Source organism: Cheilinus undulatus, linkage group 24 (assembly GCF_018320785.1).
Source record: "Cheilinus undulatus linkage group 24, ASM1832078v1, whole genome shotgun sequence".
In the NCBI taxonomy this organism is placed as follows: Eukaryota; Metazoa; Chordata; class Actinopteri; order Labriformes; family Labridae; genus Cheilinus; species Cheilinus undulatus.
The window spans coordinates 11,793,325-11,808,804 of NC_054888.1; the positions used below are offsets into that span (position 1 = coordinate 11,793,325).

The 15,480-nt window shown below is 37.2% G+C and overlaps 1 pseudogene; it reads right to left on the minus strand.

The window, feature by feature from the left end:
* Positions 1-7,178: 7,178 nt before the first annotated feature.
* Positions 7,179-10,730, minus strand: LOC121506062 (annotated as a pseudogene).
* Between the last annotated feature and the right edge of the window lie 4,750 nt (positions 10,731-15,480).

Genomic DNA, 15,480 nt, shown 5'->3' on the forward strand with positions numbered 1-15,480 from the left:
CAAGTGTTGGGGGCGCGGCTGAGCAGAGACATTTAAAGACGTGTTTTAGTGAGCTCTGCTTGGAATTAACGTTTATTTAATCATTCTCCTTTCCTTTCCGTCCTCTCTGGTGCAAACGTGTCTCAAAGTGTAAAACAACTCAAGTTAACCGTGTTGTTGGTCGGAATTTGAGTCCAAAGTTGCTCATAACGCCTAAAACTCAGAAGGCGAAGCCAGGCCCAGACGCCTCAGACTCGCCCAATGTTGATCCGGCCGCGGAAGCGGAGCCGGGGCCGCCATTAAGCAAACAGAGCAGCGTGTGCGAACCAAGATGTTCGCTCAGAGATTACGAAGTTACGCGAAGAAGCGCAGAAGGAAAACGCCACATTTACTCGTGTCGATCATCTCCAGGAGGAGGCTAACGGCCAAGCTAACCGAGTCATAGCACTAGAGGCTAAAGTCAACACGCTGTCCACACAGATGACCCGTCTGGCAGGTAAGACCGAAGACTTGGAGTCCAGACAGCGGCGAGATAACTGTAGACTAACTGGCGTGGCGGAAGGATTTGGAAATACACGAGCAGAGAGAGCCGTGGCTGAATTACTGAAGGATGCACCGAGGCCCATAGTCATCAAGTTCCATTACTTCCAGGAGAAGGTGGATGTCCTTCGTAAAGCCATGAATGCAGGTCCCATCTCCCGCAACGGCAAACGTTTCTTCATTTACCCGGACTATTCGGCCATACCCAGCTACACTGAAGATCACGGCCCCAGCTGGCGAGCAGGTTATCTTTGGAGGATCCGAACAAGGCGAAGCACTACACTGAGACCGACCTGCAACCACGAGAGGCGGAGGGAGAGTGACATTTAGTACGGGGACATGACAGGTATCATATGTGCTGCGTGTGCATGTTACAGTAGTTTGTAAACGCTGATATGTACTCTGAAGGATAAACATCACTATGCTGCAGTTGGATGCACTTTATGTTTGGATTATGGACAAAACTAAATGATATTTGAAGTTGCCAAATAAATGAAAATGTGGTTTAAAAAAAAACAAAAAACAAACTTGGACCAAGGCTCCATGTTGGACATTTATGCATATTTTGCAGCCACACGTGACTGATGGTGGGAGTAATAATCAGATGCTGGTATTGACCTTTTTATGTTGACACCTTATCATGGCCTGGGGATTTTTTGTTAGTTTGTTTGTTTGTTAAAGCTGTCTTCCTTTACCCTGCCAGGTTAGTCTGAGAAAATGTTTTAGTTAAAAGTAAATATGCCATTATAATCCTGATGTTTTCCTGCTGATGCCTTTGTCTAATTAGTCCTACTACCACCATTATTATTCCTTGTTTTATTTACTTTTGTTATTATTATTATCAGTATTACTACTATTTTACTAAATTTATTTTATTTATTTTTTATTTTTTGATGACATTCTCCAACTGCAAGAGTTAAGGGAGTTATCAGCCTTTTACCAGCACAAGTGCTAGCACATATACAGTAATGGTAATATTAAGAGGAAAGCCCTCTTACATTTTGTTCTACCCACGCGCAGTTCATGTCAGAGTTCAAGGTAGTTTAGACGTGTTATATGCCTAGGATAGGATAGTCTCAAGTCGAAGGAAGACCAGCCCGGGAATCCATGGTGGTAAGGGGAGTGTCTATGTTTATTTGTATGTCCTTGTTGATTTTGTTTGGGGTTTATGTGTGGATTATGATTTGACTCAAGTACAGAAGTGCCAAGATACAGCCAAGACTCAGGATCAGTATTTTTCAGATTGTTACATTATGAGTCCGGATAATGTAAACAAGCAACAAGGAGCAATTTCGTTTATTAGCTGGAACGTTAAAGGGCTGAATAATATGGTTAAATGGAGTAAAAGATTCAGTCATCTGAAATCATTAAAACCTGATCTAATAATGCTGCAGGAGACACATTTAAATATTAATGCCCAAAAAAGATTAAGTTGCAAGTGGGTTGAACAGACATATCATTCATGTTTTAAGTATAAAGCCAGGGGAACGGCAATTCTAATTAGGAAGGGAATCCCGTTTGAGCATTCTGAAATAATATCAGATGCTAATGGAAGATATATTGTAGTAGTTGGTAAACTTTTTAATACACCATTAATATTGGCCAACATTTATGGACCAAACTGGGACAATGCACAATTCTTTGTTAATTTTTGTTCAATTCTGCCAGACCTTAAGTCCTACAAGCTGATATTAGGCGGAGACTTTAATTGTGTCCTTCATGCCCAGCTAGATATATCAATCATAAGGTCAAATAACACTCTCTCCTCAGCCGCAGTGGCTATTAACTCTCTCCTTCGCTCCTATGGCTTATCAGACCCCTGGGGAATAAAAAATCTACTACAAAACACTTCATCTTTTTCTCCCCTGTTCATCATAGCTACTCCAGGATTGATTATTTTATTGTTGATAACCAGCTACTTCCCCTGAGTTCCAGCAGCAAATATCATGGTATTGTGCTGTCCGATCATAGCCCAGTACAAATGGGTCTGGTTTTTCCAGCTAATGTAGCTCCCCGACGAACTTGGCGGTTAGACCCCCAACTGCTTTCACGTAAACATTTCAGAACGTTTCTCGAAAATCAGATTGATATATTTCCAGAAATGAATGACACTCAGGATGTGTCGAGGGGTGTTTTGTGGGAATCAATGAAAGCGTACATTCGGGGACAAGTTATTTCATATGTGGCACACAAGAACAAGGAACGTTCAGAACAACTTAAAGAGCTTGCAGGCAAGATTGCTGATATTGATAGGCGCTATGCTCTTTCACCTACACCAGATCTCTTTAAGGAGAAACTACGGTTGCAGTCTGAATTCGATATGCTTATGACATGGAAAGTGGAAAAAAATATTCTAAAATCCAGACAGGTTTATTATGAACATGGGGATAAAGCAGGGAGGCTTCTCGCACTTCAGCTTAGACAGCAACCTGCTGAGCAAATGATCACAGGAATGGATACAGGTGCTAACTCAATATCAAATTGCCCTCAAGTCATTAGTGACCAATTTAGACAACACTATTCTACCCTATATCAATCAGAGGCAGATACTAGTTCGTCGGAAATACACTCATTCCTCAATTCTCTGGAGATCCCAAAACTTTCTCAGGAGGCTCAGTCATCTCTAGAGCAGCCACTGTTGTCTGAAGAAATAGTAAGTGCCATCAGGCTGTCTCAAACGGGAAGGGCACCAGGTCCAGATGGATTCCCTATGGAATTCTACAGGGAATTCTCTTCGAAACTCACACCTGTTTTGAAGGACAGCATGGGAAGGAGAAGTTGGAGAAGCTATACCAGAAGATACCTGGAAAAATACAATACAACGTATACATCATCATCTCTCTGTGTCAGACATGGCTTGATTCAGTTTAAGGTCGTCCACAGGTTGCATTACTCTAATGATAAATTGTCTAAACTATACCCCAATGTTGCACCAACCTGCCCAAGATGTCAATCTCCTGTCACTTTGGGACACATGCTTTGGTCATGTCCATCTTTGCAAGGTTTTTGGTCTTCAATCTTTCAGTCACTTTCAGCAATATCTGGCAAATCATTACAACCTGATCCCCTAATAGCTGTCTTTGGTGTAGTCAGAGATGAACTGTAGTTGTCCTGCCTCAATAAAAGTGCAATTGCTTATGCTTCATTGCATGCCCGTCATTTGATATTGCGGAACTAGAAGGGAAAGAACCCCCCTGCCTACGTACATTGGATTAGAGAGGTGATGTTGGGATTAGCTTTGGAAAAAATTAGGTATACAGTACGTGGGTTAGAGGATAAATATGAAAAAACCTGGTCACAGTTCATTACTCATATCCCTCATATCCATTACTCACCCTGCCTTTTGCCTGACCCTTATCTTCATTTTCCTACCCTTTCCCTTTTTTTTTTCTTTTCTCTTTATTTTTCTTTGACAATTGTTCTGTTTTTTTTGGGTTTTTTTTTAATGCACTGTGATTGTTTGCATTCTTTTTATTTATCTCTTCCATGTCAGAGGTCTGGAGTGTTGGCATTATGAATATAATGATGAAGGCAGATTGGTTTGGGTCTTTTTGTAGGTGTCTGTTTCTTTTCTTACAAACTTCTGTTATTATTGTTATTTGTTGTTTCTTTCCAGACTGGGTTTCTGTTTAATCCCAGTTTGTTTTGTGGATGTTTGACTTTGTGGGTGTGCTTTGGGTATACCACCTGGGGGGGGGGGGGTTTACCACTATGTTTGTAAAGAAATGCTTTATCATTGATAACTGTATTTTTGATATGGAAAAATGATAAATAAAGTTTGAAAAAAAAAAACCATGGCGACAAGTGTGTCTCTTGGCAGCCAAGGTCAAGCTCAATGGTACCTCTTCTGCCCGGATCTTTTAACCCCAGGAAATATTCCCAGAGACCGCAGGCGTTTTATCGTGCCCATGGGACATCAACAGGACCACCACGGGCGTGTGGGAATCCCACTACCAGCCTGGACTGTTCATTAGGCTGTGATTACTTTTATCTTTTTTCTTTTTTTATTTTCATTAATATGTTTATTTGGGAGTTTTGCACAGAAACTGCTGAAACAGTTACATCAGCATCTTGACATCTTCATATACCTGTATAAAAATAAAAAATCTCTGTAACAGGTCAAATAACATCTTATCCACAATATAAACATCCAAGCCTATAGTCTAAACCATTTCTTACTGCACCGAATTGTATTCCCATTAATAGTTTTTTAATTTTTGCAAAGAACACACACACACACACACACACACACACACAAAGTTAAACTACTATATAAAACCGGATAGAAAAGAGTAAAGTTAGAGGGGGAAGCAGCAGAGAAGTAGGAAAAAGAAAGAATGAAAGAAAGTAAGGAGTGAATGCGTGAATGAGTGAGGGGGGGCTTTATGGTCTTAACAGGGGTTTAAAGAATTAAAATAGGCTATAAAAGAGTCCCATTTCTTGTGAAAATTATTCAGATTACCTCTGACAGAGTATCTGATTCTTTCCAATTTCAAAAAAGACATCACTTCTCCAAGCCACTGAACGCTGGAGGGAGATATAGTAGATATCCATTGTAAAAGAAGGTGGCGTCTTGCTACCAAGGACGTAAAAGCCAAAGCTTCTAATTGTCTGACTGAATTGAGTATAGTTTTCTGGGGAGAAGTATTTACAGAGATCGAGAGTATTTTTGACAACGAATCAAAATAATTTTTCCAGAAGTAAATCAAACAGGGTCAAGAAAAAAACATGGGTTAAATTACAGGGAGAGTGGTGGCATTTATCACAGCTATCTGTGACGTCAGGTTATATTTGAGACAATCTCGCTTTAGAGTAGTGAATTCTAAACACTTTGAGTTGTATGAGTGTGAGACGTGCACATGTTGAGCTTGTGTGAAGGGTATCGAGGGCAGCATCGCACCAATCATCCTCAAATGTCAGACCAAGTTCATCCTCCAAAGCCCCCCTTACCCTAGTAGTGTGAGTATCATCAGAAGATAGTAAACATCTGTAAATCCTAGAAATTTGTGATTTTTTTTTTTAAAGGGATTAAGTTGTAAAAGTTCTTGCCACATTTGAGTTGGAGGCATTTGCGGAAACATTGGGAATAGTAATTTTACACAGTTCCAAATTTGAAAATACCGGAAAAGGTGGGAGGATGGGAGGTGAAATCCAGCCAGCAACTCAGTAAAACTACAGAAAACATTATTTTTGTATAAATCTGTAAAAGATTTCAGCCCTTTATCATGCCAGGTAGAGAAGGATGAGTCTGAAAGTGAAGGTTTGAATAAGTGATTCCTTGATACAGGAGTTAAGATAGACGGAGAGATGAATTTAAAGTGACTTCTAGGCTGATACCAAATCTTCAGAGTGGAATGGACCACTGGGTTCTGTGTAAATCTAGAGGGGTTGGTAGGAAGCAGAGCTTGCAGGGAGGATTTAGTACATGATTGTCATTCTAACTTGCACCAAAGCAAACCTTGTGAGCATGTGCAGCCCAATAGTACAATTGAAAATTAGGTAAAGATAATCCGCCATTGAATTTGCATCTTTGGAGTACATCTTTACTAATCCTGGCTGTTTTGCCACACCATAAAAAGCCAGGAATTATTTGGTCGACAGTGCTAAACAATTTTTTATTCAAAAAAACAGGGAGACATTGAAATAGGAATAAAAACTTTGGAAGAATGTTCATTTTAATCTTATTAATTCTTCCAATCAGTGATGGGGTAAACTTTCCCATCTTTGAAGATCCTGCTTAAGATTAGACAGCAAAGGGGAGAAATTGGAAGAAAAGAGAGCAGATAATGTTCTGGTTACCTTTATCCCGTGGTATTTAAAACCAGTAGGGCTGATTTTAAAAGGAATATCGGGTTAGGGTTAAAGTTGTAGTGCTAACTCATTTACCGGATAACATTCACTCTTTGAGACATTCACTTTGTGGCCTGAGAATGACCCATATTTTTTTTGGCTGTGATTACTAGTCACATCCATCCCTTATCCACCCTAAAGGTTTGGACATTATTTTTCGACAGATTATTTCCTATGCCCTTAGTGAAATGCAAAGACATCCAGAGCACTACTGGGGTTGTGTCAATCCTCCTTCTCACCTGATGGTGGCTAGCATGCTACAATCCACACCTAAGTAGGGCTGACAGCCTCAAGTCAATTGGTCAATTAATTGGTCGATGACCTCATGTTCGACCAAAATCCAACTGGTTGAACAATCGCATGTGCTACTTTAATTGGAAGAATCCATTTTTTTGCAGGGGTGAGAAGGGAGACGTCCTGTTTTTATTTTTTTCAGTTATCTAGTGTTACAAATATAATTTACAAAAAAAAAAAAACAACAATGAATATAACTGTTCAAATATAATTTACTTAATTTATTCATTTTGGGTTTATTTTGAATTTTAATTACCACCTAGATGCACTGACTACACTGTCAGTGATAAGTTTGATGTAGAAATAACATGAAGTTTTTTTTTTTTTTTTGGTCCGTCCTACGACCAATCGATTAATTGATGATCTTGTGCGATTTTAGTCGACCAAGTTTTTCTTTGGTTGACCTACTAAGTACAGCCTAAAAAAAGTAAAATATATGGTTAAGAAGATATATTTATTATTAGGAGCTGTGTATCCAACTACATACATACAAAACAAATTCATTAAGTCAAATGGAAATTTAAAAATACAGTTTATATATATTAGAAATTAACACAGCAAATCTAAAATTTGAAAGCATTTTCTGAGCTATACAGAAGAAAAACAAGATTTTTAGTTTTACAAATGTTTTTGCATTGTAACATGTTGCATAAATACAAACAAATATACAATAAGAAAGGGGAGACAGACTTTTACATAAAAGATCTGAATGTGAAAATGTTTAAAATATCAATCTAGGCAAATAAACAGTCAGAAGATGGCAGCATTGTACCATAAAATTCAGAATATAAGGCATTATGTTGAGACAAAAATGAGGATGGACTCATGACAATCTTAGCAGATCACTGCTTGGCTCGACTATACACACACTGCCGAACATCATCCTGTAAAAGCTGATATAAGTTTGATAATGTGCTGTGTACTTTATGTAGAAAAAAAGCAGAACTAACCTGAAATTTTAATCATTTTTTGATGATCATTGTCCCCTACTGCTTTGATGGTCTTCTAAAACTAAATAATGGGGTTAGAATCTCTCATCGTTTCTATTTTTGATTTGAAAGTCTGAACATCTCTTCAAAGAAGTTTTGATTTTAGTCTTTCTTGTCATAAGCAAACACCTTAACAGCTTACAATGTTTTGTTCATTGCTGTTTCAGAGAACAGCTCCTTTTCCATCTGAAGTCTGAGATGTCGACCTGCTGAACTTCGACCCTGACACCCTCTCCTGTCTGGCTTTCCTCTGGAGCAGCAGTACCATCCTCTTCCTGAACTTCTCCCCCACAAAGGCGTAGAGGACGGGGTTGATGCAGCTGTGCAGCAGAGCTAAACTGTTGGTTATATCCAGCACCAAGTTCACTGACCTCCTCATGGCACAGTTGTACGGTATCACCTCAGCCCGCAGAAGCGTATCCACCATCATCGTGATGTGGTAAGGCGTCCAGCACAGCAGGAAGGCAATCACCACAATGATGATCACCTTCATGGCACGGTGCTTTTGGAACCCCCGAGTACGCAGCAGCCTCATGAAGGTGATGCTGTAGCAGGTAACCATGACCCCAAGAGGGAGGAAGAAGCCGAAAATATGGCGGAACCCACGTGTAGCTAGCCGCCAGGATGAGGCGCTGCCAATGTCAAAGTTTTCAGAACAAATCATCCTCCAAGAGTCGGGGTCAAACTTTGAGGCATCATTGAAGAGTGCTGGAAGAGCAAGGGCGCAACCAAGAGCCCAAACGGCCGCACAGAGGAGCCGGCTGCACATCCTCTGACGACCACGCAAACTCTCGCTAGCGTACACAATCACCAGATAGCGATCAATGCTAATGCATGCCAAGAAGAGGATGCTGGTGTAGAAGTTAGCCTCAATAACAAGGTTGAGAAACTTGCACATGAAGTCTCCAAAGACCCATCCTTGGATGAGCGCTACAGCCCAGAACGGGAGGGTTAGCGCCATTAAACCATCCGCCACTGTCAGATGAAACAGGTACACATCTGATGGCGTTAGCGCCTGCCTGCTAGTGCTGATCACCCACCCAACTAGGAGGTTCCCTGGTATTGCAAGTAGAAAGATGACAAAGAGAATGATACACAACGTCACAGCTGCTGTTGGATCCAGTGGTTTTATCTCACATGATAATGTCTTCAGGTCTGGGATGAAGGTTGTGTTGTTGTGGAGAGTTTCATCTAGAATGTCCCAGATACTGTCATCAAAGATAGCGGTGAATGACGACATGACTGCAGGTGAAAGAAAAAGTTTCAAGTTCATGATCACAGACGTAGAAAAACTGGTTTTCATTTCAAATTGTTGCATTCAAAAGCATAAATAAAGAGCAAATAGACTGAGCCTCAGCAGATGTTGTTCTGTAATTGTACTGTAATAATCAAACATTAAAGAGATAAATAAGCGAGTTTTACAATTCATTTGTTACGATTGGAAAATATCACGTAGCTTAGAAATTAAGTGTCTTTAGCATTAGCTTAGCGGTAGCTTGTCTTGATAGCTTTTTTAAAATTGACATTACATTTACATTGAAATCTGTGTAAAAATAACAAATAGCACAAAATTTCACAAAAGTTCAAACAAGTCTAGGAGCTCACATCCACCAAAGTAGGCCAACACAAAGTGGGTTAAGCTAGCTTAACACTTAAAAATTGGTTAAAAATAAAACCGCAAATAACACAAATTGTATTACTTAAGAAAATGAAGTTCACTAAATGGGCAAATTGTGTTACTATTTTTGTGTCTCTAGTATTAGCTTAATGATAGCAAGTTTAGCCAGGTGTTTTCACTTAAAAAATAGGATCTGAACAGAATTATTTTGTCACACTTTAAAAATTGCATTTGGTATAAACAGTTTTGAGGCTAAGAAACTGAGCTGCTTCAGCATTAGCCTAACTGTATATAGACTCAGCTGTGAAAAGGTCAAGTGAAAAAGTTAAGTGTAACATGAACAGAAAGAGTGGCACCAGTATAAGAGTTATAAAGAAAGCAAACTGATTGTAGAAGAAACTGAGCAGCTTTAGCATTAGCTTCTCTGTGTATATTTAAGCTAGCATGACTCAGCATGATGGGTAAGTGAAAATTTTGAGTGTAAAATAGAGATAAAGAAAGGTACTAAAGACAGTAAAGTAAGTCTGTAGTTAACCACAGTTTCTACCTAAGAATTATGTAGTGGCTATTAACCACAAATTGATAGAGGGAAATTTCAGTGGCTCTAGCATTAGCTTAACGACAGCAAGTTTAGCAAGCATTTTACACCCAAAAAACTTTACTATAAAAACACAAAGATATGAACTGTATATGTCAAGCTTTTAAAACTTGTAGTAGTGAATATCAACAATTTGAGGGAAAGAAACTGAGCAGCATTAGCTTCACTGAAAATAGTTTAGCTAGCATGACTCAGCAAGACAGCTAAGTGAACAGTTTAGTACAAAATGTTAATAAAGATTGGCCCAAGTATAGAAGTTTATCAAGTTTAGCAAGCATGTTATGCTTAAAAACTCAGTTTAAAAACACAAAGATATGAACAATATCAATATGTTAAGTTTTTAAAACTTAGCACAGCTAGTATCCACAATTTTAGGCTAAGAAACTGAGCTGTTTTAGCATTATCTTCACTGTGTATAGTTAATGACTTAGTGAGACGGCTGAGTAAAAATGTTGAGAAACAGTAGAGAAAGCGTCGCACAAGTATGGAAGAGTTACACAAAACATAATTGGGGCATGTATGATGTTAGTTCACCACAGTTTCGGACTGGAGTTAACATTTTATGCTAATGTTTGCTAGAAAAGTCTGAATGATAGCTATTATGGTAACTGTTATGAAAGCTATTTAAGCCCAGCTAAAGCAGCAAAACCACTTACTTGGGAAAGTTTTTTGTTATCTATTTTTCATTCTTTAATGTTGTTTTGCATTCTAATAGAACATAGCTTTTCTTTAACTCAAAAAAGCTACATATTATTAAAATTAGGTTATGATGCAATGTTGCTAGTTGAGCCACTCACCTTCTGCTTAGCCGTAATGTCCAAAATCGAAAACAGCTAAACACAAAAGTGAGTCTGTGTTGAAAATCATCCGTATAAGTGAGACTTTTTTTTTTTTTTTTTAAATAAGGAGTTGACCCAATGTCCTGTTTCCTTCCCTTATAGCTATGTTACAGCACCTGCCTTCGTCATAAAATGTTTTTGGTGCAATGGGACTTCAACAGCACATATTTCAACATGCACTAGGACAAACACACCTAAGGATTACTTGTGAAGATTTGAATCCATTGTATATATTTAGTCAGAATATTAAACTTGTTTGGCATGAGGTATAAATGGCTCTTTTTTAAGGCAGGCTTGCCTCCCTTTCATTCTTTATCCCCGGTTTTTGGCACATCATGCCCCATGATGAATCCTTAGCACCCTACATGCCTAAAACTATACACATGACTGACTTTGCTAATTGCTTGTTAAATTAGAGAGTTTAAAGCTCCTGTGAGGAGCTTAATGTTTGTGTTGATTTTGGTGCCCCTTGTGGACAAAGTTGTACCTCTGATATCTTTTCTGATTTTCTACTTGATATTACTTACGCGAAGGCTGTTTTGGCAGTACACCATTAATTACCTCATTTGACACCTACCCCGCTAAAGCAGCATACATAAGCATGAAAAATAACCATGTAAGGGTAGTCAGTATGTCTGAAAATGGTTTTGTTGTCTCTGAAGATCAGTTAGCATTAATAAGTGCCAATTTCACATTGTTTCATAAAAAGAAAAAAAAACTTAGAGCAGCTTTAATCTTTCTCAAGCTTTCTTGTTGTAAATAAAAATAGTGACATATTCCTCTTCATAGGTAATATCTGGGTAGTGTATCCTTAGATGGCCTTTTGACTCAGTATTTTTAAAACTGATGTACCTATAGGAGTTTAATTTCTTGGTTTAAATGCCTTTTGTGGAGAAGACGGCAAGTTTAAACACACAAATCTCCCAGTTAGGATGATAGCTGACCACTTGAGGTCACTCTGTTGCAAGTTGTTGTGTAATCTGTGTCATGTGGTAAGGTGGGACACTTTCTGGAAATGCAACACTTTGTTCTCAGTTCTGCCCTTGCAACAGTCCGGTATTACTCCTCTGATTTCTTCCCACACTTGTGCATCCACTTTTAAAGAAATCTGTTGCACATTGTTATTATTTTCAGGTGAGTTATCACTTTATTTGTGTTACATAAAGCGCCTGCAGAGAAAACCTGATAAGGCAAAAGCCATGGATGCCAGAGGACGAAGGCCCCAGGTGAGAGGGGGCCTCACTGCCACATTCCTCCTCTTCATCTCCCCTCACTCCACCTTTGTCTCCATCAATCACCTCATCTTCAGGTCATTATCGCACAATTATCGCTGCACTGTGTTGCATCACAGCGTCTGCAGCTGTCCGAGCTCATAAAAAGTCTCCACATCACTAAATCTGTCACTGCAGACTCCGTCCTGACATATGACGGTCCCCCAACAGGACGGGCCTGTTTTTAGTTCCTGCTGACTTTGGCAAACAATGTCATGGTCAACAACGCGTCTGTGTCTGTGAGAGATTGAGAGTAATGTTACAGACCGTAAGAGAAGAGTAAATATCAGTGTTGTTGTGTTGGCTTGGCCTGCATTCAAGTCTTTCTTTGCAGTAACATCCAGGTTCAAATTTAAAGTGCAACATTTCTCCACATTTATTTAATGAAGAAGCAAGGATTTATTGCCCTCAGTTTGACCATTCAGTAGTCAAACAATTCAATTCTATTAGTTTTCTCAAAGTGATCAGGAATATAAAATGTGAAATGAAAAGCAAATCAGCGCCTAAAAGTAGTGCCATCTTCATATCTGTTTTAATCTTTATCTTTAATCATTATATATATATTTATGTTTAATTGTTGTTTTGTTTAATTTGTTAATACAACATACCACCTGTAACATATTTGGACAAATAGAAAATGCTTTATTACATTCATCTTAATTGATTTCAGTAAATACTGAACTTACTGAGTAAAATTGTCTGAAACCTCCAATGTATATTTTTTTTTCTTATTTATTGGAGCACACTTTATTCATGCTTTGTGCTTTTATTTTTATTTTGTCGGAGATTCATTAATTCATTTTAAATTCATTATTGTTAAATGTCTTTTCAGGGAATTCTGTCATTGTTTATTATATATTTTTATAAACTGTCTCGACTCCATGGTTTAAAAAAAAAGAAAAAAAAAGTGAATTTAAAAAAAACAAACAAACAAAAAAACAAAAAAACAACAACAACAACAATATGAAAAAACCAAGCATTATTTTTTAAAACATATACTGTGGTTTTCTCTCTACCAAAAGATATTTTGTACATTTTTACGTTTATCTATTTATTTGTTTACCAGTCATTTTTATTTTATATTTTCTGAAAACAACTGACTTTTTGTTAATCTTTTCCTAATTTCTAGTTTTTGTACATACTTTTTTAAAATCACATACATTATTTAAATATATTATTTATGCATATTTCCCATTGTTTTTTCTCTATAAAAAGTTGTTTTAGTACATTTTTAACTTTATTTATGTTTTTGAATTACTTGTTTTCCATAGCACACATTTTCCATGTTATTCTGTATTTCATTATTTATTTATTAATTTATTTTTCTGTCAATTAATTTTATCTAATATGCAGTAATAAAGAATATATTTCTTATTTTTGTGACTTCTGCAAATACTGTTTTCAATGGCAAACATTGTGAAAAACATTGTTTTTCTCTGCCAGAGGTTATTTTTGTACATTTTTAAATTTAATTAATATAATTTTTCTGTATTTCATTATTTTTTTAATTATCTATCTTTCTATCATTGAATTTTATTTAAGATTCACTGATAATGATTTATGTTTTATTTTTGTTACTTTTGTGACTACTAAAGTACTTTTTAAAATCACTAACATTTTTTCATACATTATTTAAGCATAGTTCCCATTCTTTTGCCTCTGCCAAAGCTTTTGAACATTAAAACATATCTTTTTTGTTCTTTATTATTATTTTTTTTTATCTATCAATGAATTTTTCATATGATGACAGTGAAAATAAATTCTTTTAAAAAAATACATTTGTGACTTCATGTTTTTTAAGGACTTTTTTCAATCACTAACATTCTTAAAAATATATATTATTCATATTTTTTATATTTTACACTTTCCATTTTTTTCTCCACTGAAGATTTACATTTAAATATGTTTTAATATATAACTTTTTTCTTGCTTTATTATTTGTTTATTTATCTTACTATGAATGAAAGAATACAAATGTTTTTTTCTATATTTGTGACTTTTTAAAGTACTTTTCCATTTTCCATTTTTTAAATAAGCATGGTTTCCTTTGTTTTTTAGTTTTTTCTTTTACCAAAAGTTTTGTAGGTTTTCATTTTTTCTAAAAATTAAAAAAGGGGAAAAAATCTTATTTGATAAATCTTTCATATTTCTGTTGACTTTTTTTTTCCAATCTAATACAGAATCACAAAAAATAAACCTTCAGATGAATAATTTAATATCCCATCTCTGAAACAAAGTTAGAAGAAGAAAGAGGAAATAAAGTGCAGTGTGCTTGGCACACTGTGTGACAGATATTGTTATCCTTTTCCATCTCTCAGCAGGACCGTTCAGTTCTCCAGAAAGTCTCAGTAAGATGCCCGTCTGCTCTTCTTTCATCTCTTTCAACAATGCGTGTCAAGGATGATGTGAAACTTGGCACAGAGCTTCTTGGAAACAAAAACACATTCCACTTCTGTGGAACCGTCTGAGTGACACTTGGATTATCTTTCCACCTTTTTCAGGTGAAGAGAAACTATTTCTCTCACCGGGGGGCTGACTGTCAACTTTCAGGTCAAAGGTTGTAAATATAACATGCAAATCCAGCCACTCATCACTTATGTGCAATTTTGACATTACCATGGAAACTGAAGGCAATCCCTGCAATTCATAATCCCTTTGAAATGAGCAACAGGGTTTGGAATTCACTCTATGATGTAGTTGTCTTAATGATTCTGTTTGACAGGAGCTCCCTCTGTGGTACTACTCTTCAGTCTGCACTTGGATGTCCTCACAGCAGGGCCGTGTCTACACGTTTTTGGACTGGGGGCATGGACCCATGAGGGGGTGGCCGAAATAATATGAAAACACACAAAATGCCATTTATTTACCATCGCTCTCCAAAATAATCTTGACTTTCAACAATGCTTGTCGAGGATGACGTGAAACTTGACAAAGAGTTGTTACCTTCTTGAAAACAAAAACAAAACCCACTTCTGTGAAACCACCTGAGTGACACTCAGATTATCTTTCCACCTTTTTCATGAGAAGCTATGTTAAACTATTTATTACCAGGGGGCGTACTGTCAACTTTAAAGTCAGAGGTTGTAAATATAACATGTAAATCCAGCCACTCATCACCTATGTGTGTTTCTGACATTACCATGGAAACTGAAGCAAATCCCTGCAAATTATAATCCCTTTGAAGTGAGAAACAAAGTTTGGAATTCACTTTATGATGGTAGTCATTTTTAAGGATATCACTTTTTATACATGATTCTGTTTTTTTTGCTTCCCAGCAGGGCCGTTTCTACTTATTTTTGGACCGGGGGGCCCTGACCCATGAAGGGGGGGCCAAAATTGTATGAAAGCACACAAGTGCCATTTATTCCATCGATTTCCAAAATAATTGTAACTCCTTTAACTGCTAATTTTTAGGTATTATAAAGATGATGTCACCCTGGTTTCTTTGCTGTTAATCTGGAAGATGCTCATCATCATTTTTTGCATAAATAGCAATAAAAGA